Raw genomic sequence first — 26934 nt, 5'->3', positions numbered from 1 at the left:
TTCAAGTTTAGCTACAGATCAAAATTGACAGGGTAGATCTACAGGCTCGAAGGTGTTCCAACTATAGACGTGACATTTTTTGTAAGACTTTAAGGTATGATTTAAAGAAAATGTGACTGTTATTTCTAGCTGGCTAACTGGCTATGTAGAGGCTTCCTCATTAGTTCACTGTTTGTGGGTGAGAGGGAAATATTTCCACACTAGGACTCGTTGACAGGTAACTTCTTATTTATATTAAAATTTGTTTCTAAGTTACAGAAAAATTACTAATAGATTTAAACATTACACTTAGAAAAAGTGCTTTTATTACTACAACTGTGGAAACACTCGGTTTTTGTTATTAGTCCTTGTTCTGTTCCTCCAGTCATCACTCTTGTGGCTAATAAAAGAGATCTTCATTATTATCATTATCAAACCTAATTAAACTAATCAGCCAACATATTTTAAAGTCATTAGAATCGATTCCAATAATATAAATCTAAAATTTAATTTTTTCTAGCCATGAATCTTTTAAATGATTTATATTTAAATATTAATTCATTGTAATTCATCAGTGATAGGTTTCATTTTCCTCATTAGAATTAGTGAAGCATAATTGGGAGCAACAATTATTGCTAATTATTCATTATACAATGAAAGATGAGTGATGAAACAAAGTTCTATTTTTAATATTGTGGTTTATTTGCAGATTCTGTGTCAAATATGTTTCCGTCCTTTTAGTTGCACCGTAATTCTATCACAGGTAAAATATTTGGTGAGAATTGAGAATGGAAAAAGAACTTTCAGTTTTATTCCTGTCAGTAGTTTTGGTGATTCACTTTGTTATGTACTTCAAGAGAGCCATCTCCAATAATATTCCTGGAGATCATTTACGAAGCCTTGCATCATAGACGAAGCCAATTTATGGATAGGATGGCAATGTGATTGGGTATATGCATCACTCTCTTTTTCTCTCTCTCTTTCTGTATATATATATATGTGTGTGTGTGTGTGTGTGTGTGTGTGTGTGTGTGTGTGTGTGCATCTATGTTGGAGTGTATTTGCATATGTGTGCATGTGAGTGCATGTGTGCATATGTATGAATGTGTGTGTGTGAGCAAATGCATGCATGTATATATGCATGTATGTGTGTGTGCTGGTGACTCATGAGATGTAGCTGAGGAACAATAATAGGAAATCCATGACTTCCCCCTCATCATCATCATCATCAACAACAACAAGTGGCATAACTCACTATTAGTCACCTTAGTAGTTTCAATATGGCCAGTGACATTATTTTCCTTTATTGGATTGATCAGGTGGAAGGGGTCATGCCCATAGCCTTCCATGTCCCTTTAAGACTGGTGAGACTGATATGGTTAATGTTCCTCTGGAACAGTTGTAAGTCAACAATTACAAGAAAGACATGTACTGGCGTTGGGTTGGGGGAGGGCTTTCCGATGGTCAATATTGTGGAGAGACAGGAACAAAATGGAAGAGAAGAAATTAAGGAGTTGGGATTAACTGAGTAGAGATGGTCATAAGCCCACCAGTTTCTAGCAGCAGAGATTAAAAAGACAGGAGGAAGAGACTTAAAACTATTTTCCAGATACTGAAGTGTATTGGTGGTAAGCATTTTCAGAGTCCAAGACAAATGGTGGCATTTCTCTGGATGTCATTAACCAATGTTTGTTTATAGCAGCAGCACCATTCCAGACACGGGAGCAGGACTTTATTATGAGTCCCCTCTCGGTTTTGTGGGAGAGTCAGTAGCTATGAAGGGAGGGTAAGTCTTTGCTATGTTGTGTAGGATTATTTTCCAGAATGATTCACCAGAATCGCTTAAGCCTCGTCTTTGCAGTGACCTTAAAGGCTTTAATTGAAGGTTGTTCATGTTTAGGGGAAGGAGATAATGTTTTCTCATAATGTGCAGTGTTTGTAGCTTTGTGTTATTAAAGCAGACAAAACTGACATAATCCTATTGTAAAGAGATTTCCTACAGACATATTCCATATCTGCACAACTACACAACACAGACCATAAAAGAAAAGTTGATATGACAATTCTAATAATTGGGAAATAAAAAAAAAAGATGTGAGAGAAACTCTTTATGTGCTGAAGATGGCCATAAACTTTGTTGAAGTTTGCAGTGTTTCGTAAGCATAAAAAAAAAAATTGGTAAGAATTTGGAAAGAGATAAAACAGTATCAGGAAATTACTCAATACTAAGAATATTGAAGAGGAAAATAAGATATAAAAGTATGACAGAGTGTTTCAACTAAAACTTTTGTCCATATTTAACCCTTCTAAAGTGGATATAAGCAATATGTGACTCAAAACTTCTCTGTGAAATGTGGTTTTATAAACCAATCTATCTTTTTGTTGAAGTATGTCATGTCTATTATGAGGCAACATGACTCACAGAAAATATCAATTCTAGTTTTTGGTGGATAATTAACATCATCATAGGAATGACCATGAAATTTAATTACACACAATTAAAAGATTAAAGAAAAGATATTAAGGTTATGATATCTTAATAAAAGTACTCTTTGATTGTAATTAAAACAATTTTTTTTTTTTGTAAATTTTATTGGGTATTTATATTGATAAATCCATTACCAGATTTCTGATGAAATACACTCATTAATTTGGAGGCATTTAGTACACTAATGAACTTCTCGGTCATTAAGCTAGTGTTTCAAACAAAAAGTACTTTCATAAACAGAAAATGAAAGATTTGAATATAAATACAATACATTTTAATGGGTGTTTTTTTTTTTTGTCTCATCAAAGCATATGGCTGGTTTTCTGGTGGGTTAGTATGAAAACAATTAATTGGTCTTGCTTTTCTAATTAGTCATTATGGACATATATTTACAAAAGTTAATTATTATTTTTGTTGGTTTGTTTTATTTTCAAGTCAGTGACAAAACTAATTGTAAACATTTGTATTTGTAAATGATTAATTAAAGGAATAGTTTGGAACTATACACATTTCAAGGAGTGAAACATCTAATGATGATTGGGAAGTGAAATTCAATAAAAAGGCAGAAGTCATCATCATCATTATTTAACATTTGCTTTCCATAGATAGAAATATTGTAAGCTTACACTTTGTTTGCTAAAATAAAGCTAGGTACATTTTTATTTAACACTTTCAAGCACACTCAAGTGGGGAAAGACATTTCCTGCAGGAACTGTCTCAGAAGAGGAATTCCCTTCACAGACAATGCTTGTGAAAACTAAACTAAGTATTGAATGGCATCATTGGAATGCTGGATGCAGGTTTCTGTGTTGTTATTCCTCATCATCAACAGACACAGAATCTATCATTCACAACTCACTGAGAAATGCCATTCTCATATGTAAACAGAAAATAATAAATTTGCTGGCAAGTGCAAAGCTTTGAATTTCTCTGTTGACATACACAGATATTGTTAAAGAATTCAAATTTTTCCAAGCATTAATATATTTTTAGACAATTGTGTTATGTTCTTCTAGAAGTTTATTTTTTCTTTTCTTGAATAAAATGAAGTTTATTTCATTAAAATGTTCAGAAACAGGGCCTGAAATTTTTGCGGAGGGGGTCAGTTGATTAGATCAACCCACGTATGCAACTGGTACTTAATTTATCGACCTCAAGAGGATGAAAGACAAAGTTGACCTCGGCAGAATTTGAACTCAGGACATAAAGACAGACGAAATACCACTAAGCATTTCACCCGGCATGCTAACATTTCTGCCAGCTCGCTACCTAGCCTGGGGGTCAGTCCTGCTGGAGCTAATCTATGATCATATCATTCAAGCCATGATCATTATATATTCTCTCAGACATTCTATGCTCCATTAAACTGTATATCCCTTTTTCTTAAGTTGTTACAGTGTGATATGAGAGAAATTTAGCTGCTATATCTAGCAGGTGTTCCAGCTGTGACGTAGAGGGTGCCTCATTGGTTCATATTTCAATGTCGTGTTTATTAAGTTAACGTACTCTTCGTGACATCCTTGAATAAAGCATAACATAAGAGGAGGCACACATTCTTTAGAGTTAGTAAAGCCCAACGATTGCATATGGGTATTTGTATGGGTAGTGGGGGATCATTATAAATCTTGTTCTGTTTACATAGACAGTGGTTATCATATACACGTCCGCATGCCAAATCTAGTTTACGTAGGCATGTTTGAGAATGAGCACACAGAAGGATGATTTAAGTTGCCTTCTGTCAAAGATAATGTAGAAGATACAGACAAACAGATTTATGAAATCCATTGAAATCCATTTTATGTGGAATACAGCAAGAGAAATTGTGGATACAAGCATTCATTCAGTCACATAGCGAACTTTAGAATTGCCTTTACGTTATTATATTTAAAGAAAAATTAAAACATTCAAACACAATATAAATATTAATTTTGCACATTTCAAAAACATTTCCACTTTTGTTTTCTTTCTTAATCCCCCCCACCCCATCCCACTTCAACCTCTTTATTGAAATTTTGTACACACAACGATAGAATCTGCTCTCTCTCTCTCTCTCGTTATATACTCTGCTGCAGCTATTACAATTGGAAGTCCGTTACATTCTTCAGCATTATCTAAAGATTGACTTCAAGAATTAAACAATAAAGCAATGATCATGAAAATCTATAAAGGATTTCCTCTTTCCTATCTCTCAGCAGTCAGTGAGAATTTTAGGTTTGCTATTTTCTTTAGAATCCTTTCACCCAAGTCTATTAACCCATTATTGTATTCCTCTCAACTTTCCACACCCATTTTACTTTTATCCAAATCACTCTCTCAAACACTCTCCTATTATCTCTCTCCATCTCTCTCTTCCTCCTCCTCTTTCTCTTTTCTTCTCCCTCCTACCTCCTCTATTCTTAAATTTTTTTCAACCTTCATACTTTCTATTGCTCTATTTTGTCTTTCCTTTTTTCTTCTTCTATCTCTCTCTCTCCTTACCCCCTCTCTCTCTCTCCTTATGCCATCTTCTCTCTCCTTACCCTCCTCTCTCTCTCTCTCTTTACCCCTCCTTATCCTCCTCTCTCTCTCTATTTACCCCCTCCTTACCCTCCTCTCTCTCTCTCTCTTTACCCCCTCCTTACCCTCTTCACCCTCTTCTCTCTCTCTCTCGTCCATCTTTCACTCAATATTTTTCATTCTTTTATCACTTTTTTTTCCTTCCAGACTTTTTTTTGCAAATATAAAACAAAAGAAGAAAGAAAAAAAAACACCCCAGAAAAATTCTCTTTGACTTCTATGGGAAATAAAAGTATAAAGAACATAGAGAACGAGTAGGGTTTGGTAGAAAAAGATTCGGAAGCATATGAGATGCTGGAAACTTTAGATCATATCTTATGAATTCCTCGCTTCTCATTGAACAGGTTTCAACATTTCCTTTTGCAAAAAAAAAAAAAAAAGCTCTTCTGTCTTTGACAAAGAAAAAGCATAATACAAAGGGAGAAGGGGTGGGTGGATCAAATAAAATAGCAGCAGCAATACTACCACTACTACTACTACTACTACTACTACTACTACTACTACTTACACTGTACAGTATGGATATAAAATATTGGTTTCAGTAGCTAACTATAAAGTCTTAACAAAAGTCCTAAGGCAGAAAGTACTTTCTGAAGAATTTGAACTTAGAAGGGAGAAAGGTTTTGGGATCAGTCGTACATTTGTCTTGATGTCCAACTATTTGCAGACCGATGCCATGTTGGCTTTTGAGGAATGAACCTAATGCTTTGATGACAACTGATATCACTTGCCCCTTTTGCTGTCAAACATCCCCCACATTCTTTTGAACTCTACTTTTAAATCAGTTTGTTGTTGTTGTTCAACTTCACCTTTCATTCTTTCAGGGTCGATAAATTAAGTACCAGTTATGCACTGGAGGTTGATACAATCAACTAGTCCCATCCCCCAAAATTCAGCCTATAGTAGAAAGGCTTATTGTTATTATTATCATTATCTTCATCATCATCATCACCATCATCATCATTATTATGATTGTTGTTTTTGTTGTTGTTGTTTCTTGTCTACTTGTTGCTTTATATCCTCACGTCCGAACTATAGACCAGAGGCATCTACAAAGAAGTTGTCTCTTGAATGACTGCACTCTCCACACCATGCAAGCTGCTCCAAATTGTAGTCTTCTGGACTACATGAATATTGATCTTGCACTTTGTATGGTTGCTGAAATTTCCGTTTCTTTCTTCATTAGATTTAGTGCTCCAATAATCGATGGTATCATGTTGGTCTTCATATTCCACGTCATGTTGATTTCAATCCCCAGGACTTTGTATTTCGTGCCAGCTTGCAGAATCTTTAGCCAGACGAAATGCAAAGAGGCATTTCACCTGGCTTTACATTCAGAGTTCATATTCCATTGAGGTCGGCTTTGCTTTTCATCCTTTCAGAGTTGATAAAATCAGTACTAGTGGAGCACGAGGGTCGATGTGAACAGCTAGACCCCTTCCCCTAAAATTTCAGGCCTTGTGCCTTAGGACTTTTGTTAAGACTTTATAGTATTAGGTACCACATTCTATCCTTAAGCAAGCTACTTCATTTCTCATTGCTACAGTCTACACAACTGATAAAAACAAAATAACACTGGCTGAGAGCTGTTTCACTGGCCAAGTGGTAGAAGGACCTGGAGTATATCCAGGCGTGCTTGGGAAGGCACAGCTAATTAAAACGATTTGTGACAGCATGGTAAATGACATAAGGTCCTACTCATTTGCAAGTGATAGCTATGGCTGATGCATTTGTGCGTGTGTATGTGTGTATAAACACACACACACACACACACACACACACACACACACACACACACACACACACACATACCCATATGTATTGTCTGCCAAAGCAGACAATAGAGCATGGTACAGTCATCTGGGCTTGCCAGCATCTGTCAAACCATTTGACCCATGCCAGCATGGAAAACAAACATTAAATAATGATGATGATGATGATGATGATGATGATATAGGGAGAGAGAGAGGCACACAGACATGGCCATATAGTAAGAAGCTTGTTTCCCAATCACATGGTTCTGGGTTCAGTCCCGATACATGGCACCTTGGGCAAGTGTCTTCTTCTGTAACCTCAGGGTAACCAAAAGCTTTGTGAGTGGATTTGGTAGACATAAACTGAAAGAAGCCCATCATGTGTGTGTCTGTGTTTGTCCCCCACCATTGCTTGACAACCGATGTTGGTGTGTTTATGTCCCTGTAACATACCGGTTTTGCAAAAGAAACTGATCGAATAAGTACTAGGCTTATAAAGAATAAGTGCGTGGGTCAAGTTGTTCGAGTAAAGGTAGTGCTCCAGCATGGCTGCAGTCAAGATACTGAGACAAGTGAAAGAATAAAGAGAATATACACAGACACTCACACACAAAGTTTCTAAAATGAAATTAACATTCACGGCTGTTTTGCTCCTTTGTGGAGCATAAAGCCTGAAGTCGTTCACACACACACACACACACACATGTGCATGTCGTCATCATCAACGTAGCATGTAGTTTACAAAATAATCAGTCGACTTCATTATTAATGAAAGGGGGAGGTAACTTTTGATGAATAATTCGGAGATGAAAAGTGATGGCAAAATTTTGAAATGATTGAAAATGATTGCAAAAAAAAAATAATAAAATAAAACTAAAAATATAAAAAGTGAAAAAGATAAAAGCTGACTAAAGATAAGTGGTTGTTAATAAATGATTATAAAAAAGAAAAATGGACATTAAGAATGGAGCGGTAAGTTAAATATAAGAACAAAATGTCTCACTACTGGAATTTAATATGTGAATTCATGAGAAAGCCAAGAGTTTTGAGAAGAAATAAAAAAATTTTGATGTAATTAGGAAGGTAAATTGGTAAATGCAGGAGTCAATAAATAAGTATGGTGTGTAAGGGGACACTTTAATATATAATTCAGCAATTTAATATTGAAAAAAATATAGAAGTTGACATAAAATGCCTTAGTAGTTTTTAAGTTTGGAATAATGCAATGGTTTCTCACTTCTCCAATTATCAAGTTAATGTGAACAACAGATGTAAGTATATACATAAATTTCAATTAATTGACATCAAGCTTTGTAAGTGTCAAGTTTTTCACAGCAATTAAATATTTGCCGCTTCTCTCATTTTTAATCTCTGCTTATTTCCAATCGTTTAGCTTTAACTACTGCTTATCGTTAGTCATCTTCTATCTAATCTATCTTTATTCATTTTTATATTTTCCATTCACCAATTTACTTATTCAGCACGGGTTATTTTCACCCCACTCATGAATAACATGCTCTCCTATCACTGTGCACTTTGCTGTCTTGGGAGTGTTCACCTTAACATACACATTTCACCATTTCCTCTCAATAATAAACTCTTTCCAGCCATTCTTTCATTCTTCGTTACAATATACTTCCAATTACAACCTAGACAAGCTCTATACAGGAGGGAAACAAACTGTATATTTGTCACATTCAATTTCTACTGGAAATTCTTATTTAGTCTGCTAACAAAAAAAATAGCATTCAGTTATTTTTTAGGTTGTGGCTTTCATTATTCCTAAAGAACCAAGAAATTATGCATACATAAATACAAACATACGTATGTATATATAGAACGAGGAAGGAAGGGAGGGATAGATAGATAATAAATAGATGATAGATAGATGATAGATAGATAAATAGATAGATAGATAGATAGATAGATGACTGTATATGTGTGTGTGTATGTGTGAGTAGTGTTAGATCTCATGAGATTAATCTGATGTCGTCTTACAAAGAACCAGGGTTGGGAATTGTTCTCTTCAGGATTCTACAGAAGTCTTTTCTTGTGATTAATGTATTTCTAGGAGTTAAAAAAAAAAGCTGATAAAGAATATGTTTACTAACGAATGATTTATGTCTGTCTACCAATCTGTGTTTACATATAACTGCTGTATGTTTGACAGTGCGCATATGTGTATAAAGATACATAAATACCTATGTACATATTATATACTAGCACATGTCTATATATATATATATATGTTTGTCCGTGTATGCACACACACACATGCATACACACACTAACACTGACATATATATATACATGATAGAAGCAACGCACCATCTCTGGATAGATAATTATGTGGGAAACTTTGGGGTGGGTGTATATATGTGTCCGTGTGTGTGTGTTAGTATGTATGTGTATTCAATAAACCCACATCTTGGCTACTGTGTAAAGTAGATGCTGCAGTTAAACTGAAACTCTTTTCTCTCTCTGACCAGAGAAACAAGATCAACCTGGCCACAGAGAGAGGATTAGTTCAGTACTATTTATGGAATATACTGGCATAGATACAACTAAATTAGCCTGCTCTAATTTGCATAAAGGGGAGGCAAAATTTAGTGCTCTTATTAATTAAATGGTATATGTGTATATATATTTAGATAGATAGATAGAGAGAGAGAGAGAGAGAGAGTGAGAGAGAGATGATGATGACAAACTTCCACACAGTGTCTGTACAACAAATTTCCCTCACAAGGCATTGGTCACTTCACACCTACATACAGTGGTATTGAACTCAGAACCTTATGACAGCAAAGCAAATTTCTTCACTACACCATTATGCCTACATATTATTTTCTACTCTAAGCACAATACCCGAAATTTTTGGAGAGGGGGAGCCAGTCGATTGGATTGACCCAAGCATGCAACTGGTACTTAATTTATGGACCCCAAAAGGATGAAATGCAAAGTCGACCTCGGCGGAATTCAAACTCAGAATGCAAAGACAGATGAAATACCACTAAGCATTTCGCCCGGCGTGCTAACGTTTCAGCCAACTCGCTGCCTCAATGATTCTGTCCTTCTGCTGCCTTCATTGCATTAATATATTGGTTTAAAATCCTTTAAGCACATGACCAGCAATTTTAAGGAAGGAGTTAAGTCAGTAGCATTGATCCTAGAGCTTTACCTTAATCAACCCTGAAAGGATGAAAGGCAAAGTTGATCTGGGTAGAATGTGAACTCAGAATGTAAAGCTGAATGAAATACTTGCTGAGCAATTCGCCCAGCATGCGAGCAGTTCCGTTAGCTTGCTGCCGTTTATTCATGGCATGAATATACTGAAATGGAGGGTGTGTGTAGCATTTTAGGCTGAACTGATGTTGAACTAATGCAGTAAGTGAAATGACTCGATTTTAATTAATGAAAGTTTTGACATTTCATTGAGTGTAAGTGCAAGGTTAGGGTGTTAGTTGTTGTTGCTGCAGGGGTCAGTGAATCTGGAAAGGCTAAGGCGAGAAATTAGTCAAAACTGAAGATGAAGATGTCACAATCAACTTGAAGTGTGTTGGATCAAAACCAAAATTCTGAGAATGGTTGGCAATGAAGATGTTATCTGAAGGAACCTTTATTTCCTGTTGTTAAAATATGATCTCAGGACAAGGCATAGCTTATTAAAGTAGATACCAGAAGCAACCAGAATTGTTAAATGTGTTAGTTTGCAATACAACAAGGAATTATATGCAAATGAAGCTAGAATATTCCTGATTTAATGAGACAATTTGATAATTATTTTCTTTGTGGTGAGATGATAATGACAGCAACACTAATAATCATTTATTTTAACCAACAAAAGCCGCCTGAGTACCTGTGGCTGAATATTTACAAGGTAAATGTTTCAGAGGAAAATCAGAAGAGAAGAGGTGAAATGAAAGGTAAAGATGCAAGGAAAAGAGAGAGAGAGAGAGAGAGTAATAGAGAAAGTGGAATGAGAAAATGTAACCACCTACTTGTTGGTTATTCCTTTGTGCTGAGCTTAATGACATTGTAAAGTTTTTTTTTTTATTATGACCTACCTAAGAGAGAGGGGAAAGGGGAGAAGAGGTTAGAAAAGGGAGGGAAAGTGAGAGTAAGGTAGGAGGAGAGAAGGAAATAAAAGTCAGTAGATGCCAGCTGCTGGAGCAGAACTGATCTGCCTTCAAGACAACCAGCTGTTACCCATTTCTGTGTCTGGGTGGGGGTGGAGACTGTCTTCCTTTCAGAAATCAAACTAATTTCTCAAGTGGGAAACATATTCTTATAGTTGTCTTTATTGTGTTCTCCACTTTTGTCTTTTCCTGCATTCAATGTTGTCAGTCATCAGAAGAGGAGCCATGACCAAAAACACAAGAAAAATATTACAAAACAAAAGCATTCCAAGTCCAACTGTGAACTAATTGCATCATGGCTGTTCTGTTTTGCGTTTAATCAAGTGTGACAGTAGATATTACTGCTGCCATGGCTACTGCTGCTTCCTGCACACACAAAAAAAAAATTGTCTAAACATGTTTATTGACTTCCTTTTTTTAAATTTTATTTTTCCATATGTTAACAGGAATAATATTGATTGCCAAATTTCGATATTTGTCTATGTTTTTGAAACAGGAGTCTACATCTTTGATGCTCTTTATACCTCTAACTGGTCAATCACAAAATGAAAATAGTTCCAATGTTCCAGTTAACAACATTCAAATAAAATAATGGTGTTAATGTTCTGGTTTATGTTGTACTTTCTCCTGTATTTCTAGAAAATAAAATGCAATTCCAGTTAATAATTTCAGTCTCGACTCCTAAGAAATAACAACCTTAACTCTTTAGCGTTCAAACCAGCCATATCCAGTTCAACCAGCTTGATCCAGCCTCTCATACCTACCCTACAATGTCATTCTAAAAATAAACAGTTGCATCATTGAAACCTCATAGCTATGAAATAATGCAGGATTAATTAAAAACAATGCGAAAGAATAAGCATTAAATTTGGCAGAGTAATCTCAACGCTTAATCAACAGAACTTTCTCTGTGTGAAAATTCTTCATTTTGAGAAAATTGAAAATGGAAACTTATTCTTGTTAGTATCAGAAATATTGGCAATGTTTGACCAGTTTAATTTGAATAAGAAAGCACATCACTAAAGGCACTTGAAGAGCCAAGTGATGGGGTTCACTCAGGCTGATGGACTAAGTTCCCTACTATGTAGAGAGACTAGAAATCTATTATACATGCAAAATTGTATGATCACACACACACACATTATATACATCGGTGACAGACAAGTATAAGAAGACAGGTTATGCTGGTATGTATGATACATATTGATCTACTGAAAACACATTCTAAGCATACATGTACATACATACATACATGCATATGTATGTATGTGCATATATGTATAACAAGAAGAAAAAATCTGTTGGCTTCATATGGTAAAATTTAAAGTTCTATAAATCTGCTGAAAAGATTTCTACTCCATATTTCGTAAAAACAAAAAAAAGTGCCGGAGTAGGGGGAGAGAAAAAGTTTTATACAGTCACGAAAATGTGAACTAGAATGGAATCGGGAATAAGAGTGGAGGCAACGGCCTCTGGCAATTCTAAATTTTTTAAATTATTATCTTACTTTTGCTATGGATTCTCTCTCTATTTCTCTCTTGATTTTACATATATACATACTTATATATATATATATATATCATCCAAAGTGTTATGCAGATGAAACAGGGACTACAGCTTATTGGAAAATATTTTTTTAAGAGATGCCAACAAAGGCAAAATGAAGATTAACATTTAGTTAAAGGCATTCAATAAAGCAGGTGTGTGTCACTCTGTTAATTGCAATGTTATTGAGTGTGTTAGGTATCTTGTCAGTTATGTATTTAATGTGACTTTATCAAGACACCATTAGGTTTTATAAGATTTGTTAAAGCTACTTACTACAATAAATCTAATATCTTTAGTCTTCAAAATGAAATATCTAGAAGGAATCTTTACAAAAATAAAAGATATACTATTTCAAGTCTCTCAATCTATATCAGATGGCCGTCATTCAAAGATACTTTATCGGCGAATTGTTCTGTTGGTTGTCTTTATTACACTCAGGGTGAGAGTCATCGAAGAAAGCTTTGAAGAAAAAATAAAAGGCAAATTCTCACATTACTAATGCTCTTTCTCTCTCTTTTTCATTCACTAAAAGAATCATCGATATGACACAATCTGATTTCCTCTCCCCTACATATCTACAGTTTTCTGCCTAAATAATCAATACACACACACACACACACACTTGTTTTATTTTAATCTTGCTCATTTTACAAGAGGCCTCTTCTTAGTCTTTCTATCAACAACCAAAGATATTTATCCTTCAATATGTTCACTTATTACCATTTACACTTATATTTTATTTCTATTTTGGCTTTTATTTTCTTCATTAATTTTCTTTTTACTTCTTGCTATGATCTGTGTGATGTCATAAGGACAGATTTGTTAATACTATGGCCTTCGGTAATGCATTGCATTATCCTGGGAAGAGGAGAAAAAGTAAAAACCCAACAAAAAGAAAAAAAAACATTGGCTCAGTGCTTTGTCGAGGAAATATGTAATAGATATAGTGTTTAAGTATTGTTTTGTAGTTTATATTTTAAGTAACTGTCTCAGGACAAGTGTGGTATGTAATATACTTTGTTGGGTTTCTCATGATAAGTCAGTCTCGTGTATTTATAGCAGCATACACAGCTTCAACTACTTGTGACAATAATTCCAAAGATATTCATGGACAGGCACACACAAGCATAAAAGTCAATGATTCATAATGTTCTGACTATTGCAATAGTGATTCCATTATAAATTCTACAAAGTGATATCAAAAACACAGAAAACAACAGCAATAGATTTCAAGCATGTATTGTTGGCTGTTGGCTGCAATTTATTTTCTCAAGTTAGCTGCTGTAAAATAACCACATAATATGATTGAATAGAGTACAAAAAAATATATTATTGGTACAACAATTGATTATATTTAACGATTGAAATTTATAAGATAAACTTTTTCATTTCAGTCTTTTTTTTAATTTTATTTTTCTACATCTAATCTGACCACAATGGATTTACAAAATTGAGGGAAAAAAAAACAAAACAAAACAGATTCTTATCTTAGAAAATGCAAGAACCATTAACAAAATAATAATAATAATAATGATAATAATATTAATAATAATAATAATAATAATAATAATAATAATAATAATATAAAGTAGAAATGTTGTAGTTAAAGAATGAATAGAGAGATGAGAGAGTATTTAATTTAATGTTAGGGAATGGAGAAAAAGATTCTTGGAAATGGAAGATCTGAAGTAAATGATGAGTGTGTGTATATATATAAAAGAATGTGTATAGTGTGTGTGTGTGTATATATATATATATATATATATATATATATATATATACAAAAGAATGTGTGTGTGTGTGTGTGTGTATACATATATATATATAAATGTGTAAGAATATGTATGTGCATATATGTGTATATTCTTTTATATGTTGAACTTGTTTTTCAAAATAAATTCCCATTGATTTTGCACCTTTCTGTCAAACCCAGAACTACTTATGTATGCACGTCTTGGCACACTCATTGACACACACACACACACACACACACACATATATATATATATAGATCTAAATCAATACTTAAACACTAGAGAAAGTATGTATATGTGTGGGTGTACATGCACCTGTATATATAAACATTTTCCAATCTTTAGACACACCTACATCAATAAATAAATACAATGTCTTTGCAAAAAAACAATTTTCATATAAAAAATATACAAATACATAATAAATACACATATATACACAAAACACATTATGTACATACAAACATAAACATGCAAAGCAAATATATTGACTAATATAAGCATGTGCAAATATATACCTATATAAACATATACAACAAATATACACACATATATACACACACTTATACATACACACACAAAAATATATGTATACATAAAGTACATAAAAATATGTCTTGTATAGACAAGCTATATACATGTGTGTGTACACTTAAACATCTGTCTATGTATATGCATGTATATATATACATACATATATGTGTGTGTGTGTATATATATATATATATATATATATATATATATATCTGTGTGTGTATGCATATTGTTTATACAAATACAGGCATGGTTGTGTGGTGTGAAGGCTAGTATGCTCTGCTGCATGTGTAATATAAGCGTACATGTTTGACAGAGTTCTAGCGTACTGAGGGAGAAGTTGGGCATAAGAGGAATTAAGATACTGTGTGCAAGAGAGAAAGATGACTGCCCTGGTTTGGTCATGTGATGTGGGTGGATGCTGATAGCTCTGTAAAGAAGTGCGGATCTCTCAAACTAGATGGAACTTGTGGGAGTGGGAGACCCAGGAAGACATGGGACGAACTACTGAAGGACAGCTGCAGGGTACTGAATGTTTCAGTTGAGATGACAAAAAGACTGAGATACCTGGCACCTTGCTGTAATCAAGAAGACTCATATTCCACAGCAGAAGTGTTAAGGCCAGCCCACCCTTGGGAAAGGACTGGCCTTAAAGGATACTGTGCTGGTGCCACATAAAAGCACCCATGCTAGTGCCATGTAAAAGTACCTCAGCATACTTTGTAAAGTGGTTGGCATTAAGAAGGGCAAGCAGCCATAGAAACCATGCCAAATCAGATAACTGGAGCCTGGTGCAACTCAAACTATCAAACCTATGCCAGCCATGGACAACAGATGTATGACGATGATGATGATATGTACATGTATATATATATATATATATATATGTGTGTGTGTGTATATATATATATATATATATATATATATATTCATATATATATATATATTTCTATTTGAAGAAAAAGCTATATAAAATGTTACTATCAACATTATTTCTCTTTCATTATCAATTTGACACAATTTTTACTTTCTCTTTTAGTTTTTGTTTTGTTCTTTTTAAGAATTTATTCCTGTGTTTATTAAGATGCCTTCATTTCTACTTTATTCTTTTATATTTCTGCCTCTTGTGTTTCTTTCTTTTCTTTTCTATTCGTTATTGACTACATGGGCTGAGATGTTTATTGTTCAGAGTTGTTGCTGTTGTTGTTGTTTTTTGCTGCTGCTGTTTGCAATCTATCATTATAATCCACTGCCATCCCCCACCAACTGTTTTCCCCATCCCTTTTCTGTCTGAATGTAGCATTTCTCATTCTTTCTAAACCCGCCCCCATCCTCTTCTTGATTCTCTTGTTTCCACCCCCACCCCAATCATTTCTCAACTCCTCCTCTTCCATTTCTTTTACACCCACCAACAACAGCTGCCTTACCCTCTACACATTCTGGTTTGTTCTTAATATCTTACACAACAAATATTCCACCAACACCAAACAGAAGCCAACGATAGTGATTCTATGCAAGCCATCAAACCATTACCTCCTATCAGCAGTCGTAATTTCCTTCATCTAAATTCTTAGTGCCTAATGTGTTACAATTTTATACTCAATGTTCAGAGATAATGGTAAGAAGCTAAGATTAGTTGAATGTAACACTGGTGCTAATAAAATAACAAGATACTAATAAACTTTGCACATCAGATTTTAAGGCCACAAAACAGTTTCATAGTTAAATGTTAGTCTTTATTGAAAACTGGTGAACATGTTGCTAACTTATACATCCTGAATTCACATTCTGTAAAGATGAATTTAATTTCAAAATAAATATCAGAGTTTGAATAAAGAAATAAGAATTTGAAGAATCATGGCTTGTGATGTCAAAAGTGGAATAAAGTGACCAACCACAGACAAAAGTTATAAGTACAGGAAGTGACTTTTATGGAAGAAGACACAAGAGATGTTATTAAAAGATTTTCCTTCTTTCAGGCTCCCCCTGGTCATTGTTGCGGAACAAAGTTCTTTTCCAGAATATATCTCTTATCACTTAAATTTATTCTCTTCTGTAAAACTCCAGTTTAAGTGTAAGACAAATTGGGGAATGATTAGAGAGGAATTGAATGCGGTTATGCTGAAATGACGGGTCCTCATGGAAACCCCTCAATTTATCACAGCTCCAGAGGGAATCAGTCATAAATAATTGGATCTATATCACATCAAGAATAAAGATATTAATTTTAAACATTGGCACAAGACATTTTGTATGGGGAAAAAAATTACATCGATCATCCTCCAAGGGGCTTATTTTATCAATCTTGGAAAAATGAAGGTCCCTTATGCCCAGCAGGAGATAAATTTCAAGCACCAAGAGATGTAACAAACCATTGCAATACAGTGCTCCACTGACTTTGCCAGTCACAAAAATAATATTAACAGTGTCAACATAATAACAAAAAAAGAAAAACTTTTTATGTAAGGAATAATTTAAATAAAGTGACTCCAGAGTGTGTAATTTGTCTACTGTTGTGAAACAGTACCTTTCCATGATACCTATTTATAGAGACATGAGCTGGTAAATTGGAAAATATTATGTTCCTCTTGGAATATGGCCCACCTATATATGTATGTGTGTGCCTGTATGTGTGTGTATGTGTGTGCATCTGTGTGTGTGTGTGTGTGTGTGTGTGTGTGTGTATATATATATATATATATATATATATATATATATATATATATATATATATATATATATATATATATATATATTGTGTAACCCATCATAAAGTGTGGATTAATCCAAAATATACACACTATCTATTTTCCATATGATTAATTAATATTCCCAGAAGAGAACACAATATGTTAACTCAATGAAAAATTTAGTTATCTTTTGTGATTACCTTCGTTCCATGCTACCGAACTGACTATTTAAAAATGTTCATATTTTAAGATCTCAATGAAGATTTTATAATTATTGTTGTATTTATTGTTTTTTGTATTCTGTAGCAACCACATAACTGAAGCAGAGCTTCACAAAGACAGATGGTGTTATGTACTTTTATGCTAATTGAATCATGTTTCTGTCTTTTAACTGTTTATTATTTAAACTGACCATATCCAACCAAAATATCCCACCTGTTTATGCTCAAATTGGCCACATCTGGCATCTCACACCAACCCTACAATATTATTCTAAATAAAACTTAACAGAATTTGAACTCAGAACGTAAAGATTGATGAACTGTCACTAAGCATTTTGCCTGGCATGCTAACGATTCTGCCAGCTCACCACATTAAAGTGACAAGTGCTTGATTCTGTTGGTTTAAAAGGTGTCCTTTTCATAATCATGCATGTATTATGTGGTCGCTAGGGCATACCATTGGCATTAAATATAACAATAGCCTTGGATTGTACCAAAATTTTTTTATAAATTTGTTTTGAAGATAAAGTATTTTAAATAAAATTCAAATGAAATTGTAAATGTGACAAATCACATATAACTGGAGATAAAAAAAAAAGGAAACATATGAACAGCATAAAGTACAAACAATCAAAGACAAAGAGTAAAGTTACAATAATAATAATAATAATAATAATAATAATGATACATGAAAATGAGAGAATAAAGAAGGGAAGAGTGAAAAAAGCAGATGAAATAATAATAAAGAGTTTATTGAATCCAATTGGTTGGTTATAGGAATGAAAATGCCTGTTTAGGTTATGAGGTCCATTAATAACTTGTATTTTCTTGTTCATGATTGTAGCCTCAGTAATTGTTAACACTAATCTCTTTAGAAAAGGAAAAACTTTGGCAGCAAAAACGAAAAACGATAAGACAGATGATGAGGAAGGCAAAGATTTCTCACAAGAAATATGTGTTTCCATTTTGAATTAATTTATAGTTTTTTAAAGAATAATTTTTTTTTATTTTAATGATATGTTACCTCTGTAATGTCTTAATTTGATAACTATTGGAAAGAAGGGGTTTAATTGATAATGTGTACTCCTCAAGATGGCTAACCCTCTACATCCCCACCACTCTTTCGATAACTTATTTTCTGCAAGCCAAGGCTGTATAGGGTAATACAACCTAGAAATAGCAAGTAAACTACCCTTGAACCACATGCTTTTCTGTCTTGAATGAAAGACACATTCAATAAAATCAGTGCTAGATATGGATGTATAGAACAAAAAAGATAGGAAGGCCATGGATGGAATGGCTATGATTATAAATGTGCATGGAGAGGGCTGCTCTGGACTTTGAATAAGAACAACATCAACACCCTCATTTTGCTGTCTATTTGACAGCAAAATGAGGCTTCTTTCAGTTTCCATCTACCAAATCCGCTCACAAGGCTTTGGTCGGCCCGAGGCTATAGTAGAAGACACTTACCCAAGGTGCTATGCAGTGGGACTGAACCTGGAACCATGTGGTTGGTAACCAAGCTACTTACCACATAGTCACTCCTGATGCAGAATATTAATTTAGTGTTTTGAGTAAAATGATTCAGTCTCATTTCTATTCTCTACACCATCACCATTACCATCAGCATTATTACCACCACCACCACCACCACCACTACTATCATCACCCATTAGTTTCTCTGTTAAAATAGAAAGACCTACTCAACAATGCTGTTTTTAATATATATATAAAATGATGATCATAAGTTTACCCAATAAGAGTTGACCTTGGGTTAAACAACACCACAGTCAACAAAAACTACAAACAAACACTAACCAATGAGAGAACCTGACGATGGTTATTTATCTTACAAGAAATCACAACCAAATCTTTTTCAAATCAGAACTTGACCATCAGGAAGGACACATTGAATATCAGTTTGAGGAAATTATTGGAATGGCCATGGTTAGAATGCTTTTGATCTTTGGTCTGATCAATCTGGCTTAACCTGTGGTTAATCACTAACATCAACAACAACTGTTACAGACATTCTCACCAATCATTTCTTTTATTACATGCACCAGTAAAGAGACTAGTCTCATATGGGTGGGTGGGGGGCAAAGTTTGGCGGAACAAAGGTCAAATGATAGGGCACCGCAATCTTTTAGAAATACATTTAATTAAACAAGAAAAAGAAAAAAATAAAGAATAATATTACAAAAAAAAAGAAAAATGTTTTGGTATACACTTCTATGTTTTGAAACATGAATGGAAAGTCAAAAGTGAATATCATATATAAAATATTGGAAACTTGACTACAATCAAATTAAACTGAAAATACTTTCTCTTTGTATATAGCATTTTTTAGTCCAATAATCTATCTTTGCAGATGAAAAATTGTATGGTTCAAAAAGATTGTAGTGGAAGAAATCCATGATTTTCAAATTAGATGAGAACTGTCAAAAGCATATACAATGCATTAATAACCTTTGGGGCTTTAAAACTGGTTCAATTGTAATTATAAAATAACTGTGGTTATATATATGTAGGTGTATAGGTGTGTTCTATGATTGTCTTTTAAGGTTTTGGTGGTTAACTGTTTGTATAGAAGATGCACTGAAGTAATATGTGTGTGTGACTGTCTGTCTATCTATCTATGAGTGAAGATAGATAGAGAGGTAGAGAGAAGAGAGAGAGACAGCCAGCCAGACAGACGGCCAGACAGACAGACAGATATGTATGTATATTCTTCATTAAGTGGCTGCAACCAAGATGCCTTTTTCAACCATGCCTTGCTGGGAATCTCTGCCAGCCATTAGCTTTCAGCATCTACTAAAGCTGATGGGAGACAGGGGTTCATGGGTCAGTCTGTTAAAGGTCATCTCAGCTGGAAGAAGAAACTAATAATAATGCTGATGGGTATTTGAGGGGAGGGGTAATATATTTGCAATAGGAATGCAAGTATAAAAAACACATCAAATTTTATACAAACATATATATATATATGTGTGTGTGTGTGTGTGTGTAAAATGCATCATTCGAGTGTGACTGATGCCAGTGCCAGTGACACGTAAAAAGCATCATTTGAGTGTGGCTAATGCCAGTGCTACCTGACTGGCTCCCATGCCAGCATGGAAAGCAGACGTTAAACGATGACGATGATGACAGTATATGTATATGTGTGTGTATATATATATATATATATATATATATATATATATATATATATATATCCACTGAGTGTCCCTTTCTCCTGTAAACTCTTTCCCACACCAACCACTGATGTTGACACTTTTTATTTTTGTCACTTTTACTATCCTCACTTACATGCCTCTCACCCCAGTCTCTGTCACTGCATTTTTTTCTTCCCCACACTTCCCACCCTCTCCATTTCTACTGCCTGATACTTTTGCCCTGACTAACTACCACTTCTCTTACCTGCCCCCACCAAACTGAGATTAACCATTGTCTACATCACCCATGTTCACCATTCACTGCATTCATCTTTATCCTCATCTCTATTCTCTGTCTCTCACCTTTCACCTGCATTCTTATTAACCTACCCATCCAGCTGTCCTTGACATTCAGTCCCTATTCTCTCTTTATGCCCTTTTTTTGTACCATTTCTACCATCCTTTTTCCCCTTCCTTGCTGGGGCATCTCTCTATGATTTCCTCTGCACAAGACACCTGTTCCTACCACATTAGCCTCTCACTGTCTGACCCAAAGCCACCTCTCTCAACGCTACACACCCCTCTTGCTGTGCAAGTTACTTGATAACCTCTCTAGTGGTGTGAGGGAAAAGCAGCCAGTACACACTGCAAAGTGCTTGGCATCAGGAAGGGCATCCAGCCACAAAACCCATGTCAAGGCAGACACTGGAGATAGATGCAGTCCTCTGGTGCATCAGATCCTGTCCACCTGTATAACCCATGCCAATATGGAACACAGATGTTAAACAATGATCATGTTGGGGGATAATTCCATCTTTATCACCAGATTGCTCAGAGATATGTATGCGTAAGTGTTTGGTGGATGGAAACAGAAAGCAGGTCGTCATCATGTGTGTTCATGCATCAATGTCTGCTTGTGTGTTTGCACCTGTGATTGCTTGTATGAAAGTGTTGTAGGTGAGGAGTAAAGAGATTCTTTACTTGAAAAATAGATAAGATTCAATATCAGGAAGAGTATTTGGCTCTAGAACTGGTTCTCAAAGTGGGCGGTGGAAAGATTTAGGGGCTGTTGAAGAAAATGGGGCAATAAAAAAGGGACCAAAATGTGGCAATAGATGCAAAAAAAAACAAAAAAAAAACAATCAAAATAAAGTGTTAATTAGGTTAAGTTTTATTTGTGCAATACTGTTGTTTTGAATTTGCTGCAGAAAATGATCTATGTGTGTGATGGTGAGTGGAGTGGGGTGGCCATTAAGAATGTGGCCTTAGAACGAAGTATATCACTAGGTTCCTAAGATTCCTGTAAAGCCATTTTTGGATTCTCAATTCAAGATTCTTATATGAAAATTATTTAGGTTATTTTAATAAGCTGGAAGATGAAGTGTGTTAATATCTGTTTATTAAATGCCATAATCTTTCAAGAATCAAGAAATTAGTTTCCAAAAATTGCTAAGAAATATCAAGTATTAAAAATTTTTTTTTATTTTAAGGAATGTTACCTTCTAGATTATTTTCTCCTCTTTCTACTTCCAGAAAAAAGTCAGCACGTAAACTTAATCCAACTAGTTCTACAGAAGTCTTCTAATTGATAATATCTTACCTCTGTTAAAATGGAACATATCATTAGAAACAGATGTGTTTCAAATGGCTGCAGGAAAAGTCAAAGACAGCAATTCGTAGGCAGAATTTAGCAAGGAACAATTCTCTGATTAATAAATTCACCTATCAGTAATTGACTAATTTACATAATCACTGTTGGCAAATTATTAATTAATATTAGGATTTCAATAATGAGTAAAAAATAAAATACAGATATTTATTACTTTAACAAAATTATTTTAAAAACACAAACATGTTGATAAAAATTTTGAAACAGTTTCTAAAATGAGTTGTTATGAGTTTAACCTCTTTAATATGGGACAGTAAATTCATTAAGTTCATTTTTATATTCTCGCAGAACAGGATATATTCAACTCTTCAAAGGATGTTTTTTCCAATTGGTCAAAGAATTGCCAGTAGTGAGTTGCCATTGGTGTATTTTCTGCACATACATTTTGGCAACGAATATATTTTCCATGAGCAATAAAGTTTATAAAATGCAACAATATTTGTGAGATTCTCAATGCAATGTTATTTTTAAATATTTAATCTTAAAACTAACTTTAAAATGCAATAAAGAAATTCCCTTTTGAATTATTTAGCTATTTCTGCCAGCATTCATGTAGATAAATCGTTATTGCTAAACATTAATTACCTAAATTTGTACATTTCCAAACGTTAGCTATAATTATTAACACCTTGTGCTTTATGGTTTTATGGGTGGTTAGGCAGTGAAGGCATGTTCAGAATGGTGATCAATAATAATATTTATCAAATTATCTATAACCAGCATAATTAATTTATTCCCTCATAATTTCTTGCTTGAATCCCAAGAACTAAGATGGGGGAAATAAAATCAATAACGTCAAACAAATAGTTCATTTTGGGGTCAAAGGTTACAGATATATATTTACGTATTAAATGGAGAAAAAAAACATTATGTGACAACCTTTCTTTTTGATTTTATCTTTCAGTTTTCAGACTCTATCAAACGTAATTCTTATTTATTCTCAGTGCTTTGAATTAATCTTGCATTATCTCATACAGTTGAGATTTTGGTGATGTGAAAGTTTATTTTTAGAATGACATTGTAGGGTAGGTATGGAAGGGGCCAGACCCGGCCAGTTTGAGTATAAAACTTGTAGAATATTTTGGCTGGTTAAGGTCCATTTAAATGTTAAGGGGTTAAATCCAATCAATATTTTTTTATGGGATAACCTGAAATTTTATCTACACATTTATTAAACTGGCTACATGTGTAATTCACAACCATATGGTTCTAGTTTCAATTTCAAAGCAAGTTACCTTGGGGTAAGTGGTTCACCAACCAATAGCTAGTGGGAAGAATTCGGCAGATGAAAATTGTATGTAAGTCCATCATGTGTGCGCATGTGTGTCTGTGTCTTTTACCAATATACATGTGAAAAATGTATAGTCTCCATTGACAAGAAAAGAGCAATGTTCCTAACACAAAGTTTCATTTCTATTTGTTCTGTACTGAGTTACAAACTCTCCCTTGTCACTCTCACCAACAGACACAGGGTTGGCCAAAAGCCACCCAACAGTAAATCGAAACCATTTAATTCTAAAATTTATTTGTTTCATAACTGAATAAATTTAATAAAAACTTCTAAATATGAAACATTATGAAAATTGTTCCAACTGAAGTCCTTCAGTGACACATTTTTTCCATTTGAGTCAATACAGAATTGCAGAGAGTAGTTATGAAATTTTGATTTACAGTCGGGTGACTTTTAACCAACCCTGTATATATATATATATATATATATATACATACACACACACACACACACATATATACACCCATACATACATGCACACACAGCAAGTAAAAATGCAATATCTATTGTGCAGATACTCATAAACAGGATACACACACACACACATAGAGTATATATATTTTATATTGTCTATGCTTTATTTCTTTCTTATGTTAAATTTTATTACATCACATCCTTTAATCCTTTGGCACCTTTTGTGTTGTTTTCTTATTTTGGGAACTCATTTTTGTTGTGCTCATCTTTGAGTAGAAAATCCCAAACCTCCTCCGTTATAGAAACTTGCTACCATAGCGAAATCCTTTATATCTAAAAGCCATTATGTAATTCTATTCTATAAAGTTGCATAATGGTAATTCTGAATTAAGTAGAAGAATACTCAGTGTAAATGTCATTGCAAGCGTATGTAGCACATTTCTTGAGTGTCATGAAGCTCTAGAAGGGAACAGTCAGGAGGTAATTACAGCTTATCAGCCTCCATATTCATTTATTATTTCTCAAAGAAGCCAGCACACACAAAAAATGTTTTCTAACTCAATGGAGTAGCAGATTCTTCATAACCGTTATATACCTTCAAGCAAAGAAATTTCTCTGAAAACCTGAACTTAAGTTTTCAGATTCCTTCCGATTATTATCAGTTATTTCTAGTTTTCAATTTAAATGCAGCCAAATTGAACCCCCACCCCACCCGCACTCACCGACATTTTGTTATATTACCGCTGCTTAAGGCAGGTGAAAATATCTCCATATTATTATCGTATTTATCATCATAGTAAGATTTCTTTTTTTTTTTCTTTCTCTATCAACAGATTAGATGAGTCAGTCGAACTATGTTTTGTCACCAGAGAAGTTATGTTTGTATCAGATTGATCTGTTTCTGTGGTGAATCTTATGACATGGTATCATGTAATACAATTGGCAATGTTATCTTTCACAAGGAACAGAGTTTCTGGCATGGCCATATGGTTAAGGAGTTTTGTTTCCCTGTCATGTGGTTTCAGGTTCAGTCCCACTGCAGAGCACCTTGAGCAAGTGCCTCCTATTGAACTTTGGACTGACCAAAACTTTCTGAGTAGATTTGGTTGACAGAGCATGATAATTGTAAATAAGAGTCACCATCATAAAAGCAGCGTGGTTTATTTCCAATCTTCCATGAAAGCATATCCAGTGATGGAGAAATAATACCTTGCTTGGAAACAAGTGAGGGCTGCCAACAGGAAAGGCATCCGGCCATAGAAAATCTCTGCGTTTCACAATGAATTCCATCTGACCCATTTAAGCATGAAAAAGTCGATGTTAAAATAACGAGGATAAATGTCTTCTGTTCACATATAACTCAAAACGGAAACAGCAGAGGAAAAAGTTTTATATGAAAATGGCCAATAGCATCACAGAGACTGGTTATTCCTGTTTTGTGTACCCTGTTGTAGGAGTATTTTGTTTTAACAAGGTCTATTAGTACAAGTTGTGAAGGCACGTACCTTTGTGGTTAGAGTATTTGTCTCAAGAACATAAAGTTTTGAGTTCAATTCCCAGCAGCATACATTGTGTCCTTGAGCAAGACACTTTATTCCACATTGCTCCAGTCCACTCAGCTTGCAAAAATGAGTTGCACCTGTAACTCACGAAGGCCGGCCTTGTCACATTCTGTGTCAAACTGAATTTCTGCAAGAACTATGTTAAAGGTATGTGTGTCTGTGGAGTACTCAGCCAGTTGCATGTTAATTTCATGAGTAAGATGTTCTGTTGATTGAATCAACTGGAACACACCATCGCAACTAAACAGAATTCCTGTTTTTACAAATACAAGTCAAGTTTGACAAATCCCAGTCAAAACTCCTCACTGGTGTGCGTCCGACATCATTTAATCATGAAAGAGATTTCTATTTCCTCGTTAAGCTTAATTAATAACAATTTAAGATCTACATTGATATAGGAAAAAGAAAATACACATACACACACTCGTTTAACTCTGAATACAAAACAGTGACTATGACTTCGATGTAATCAAACAACAGCTGACGACAAGAATTATGTATCATATAACCAAGCAAACAATAAACGGTGTTGTTGTTGCTGTTGTTGATGCATACCCAATTAAACTACAAATTATAGATTAGCAAGACATGAAAAAAGATGAGGAAAACAAATTGCTTTCATTAACAGTTTGGAATGTCAGTCCTCACTTCTAACAAAGAAGCTACAGATAATTTTTCATTGGTAGTACCCAGTAAACTGTGGAATGAATGCAATGTTTACTGGGTATAAAACAGCACCCAACAACAACTACAATATCAACAATAACAATATACTAGCAACTGATTTAGTATAGTGGATCTTGTCAGAGAACAACAATTGTTATTTGAAATAGGAATTAAGTGAGAGTAAAGAGAAATTATGAAATATTTACAACTCGATATTTTGTGTTTTTAATATGTATATAGCTAAATCATATTAAGATATATCTCAACACACACACACACACAAACATATATACAGATCTTTGGAGACACAGTCTGCATAAGAAGCAGTAGTCAACATAGAGTTAACAGCTTTTATGACAATGAATATTATTTTTCTATTTAATGCATTTACACTAATATGACTCTACACACATGCATATGTACATACAAGCATACATACACACGTACTATATATATATATAAATATATGTGCTTCAGTACAAAGTATCAGTCGAGTAATAAGAAATTATGCCGA

The 26934-nt window shown here is 34.2% G+C and overlaps 1 protein-coding gene across 36 annotated transcripts in view; it reads right to left on the bottom strand.

Moving 5' to 3' along the window:
* LOC106878639 (thrombospondin type-1 domain-containing protein 7A) overlaps nt 1-26934 on the bottom strand; it is a 1055067-nt gene that overhangs the window by 471702 nt on the left and 556431 nt on the right. Inside the window, exon 1 of one of the 36 annotated variants that reach the window (XR_016244539.1) lies at nt 10776-10803. The exons of 34 other annotated variants lie outside the window; for them this stretch is intronic. The gene's annotated coding sequence lies outside the window, so the exon portion shown is untranslated. Of the gene's footprint in view, nt 1-10775; nt 10810-26934 lie in introns of those variants that run through there. One more of the 36 variants, XM_089364008.1, reaches the window with a different exon arrangement.

This window comes from Octopus bimaculoides, chromosome 16 (assembly GCF_046866305.1).
Source record: "Octopus bimaculoides isolate indiv1 chromosome 16, ASM4686630v1, whole genome shotgun sequence".
Taxonomy (NCBI): domain Eukaryota; kingdom Metazoa; phylum Mollusca; class Cephalopoda; order Octopoda; family Octopodidae; genus Octopus; species Octopus bimaculoides.
The sequence above is the reverse complement of the archived record's forward strand: the minus strand, read 5'-3'. Positions and strand labels throughout refer to the sequence as shown.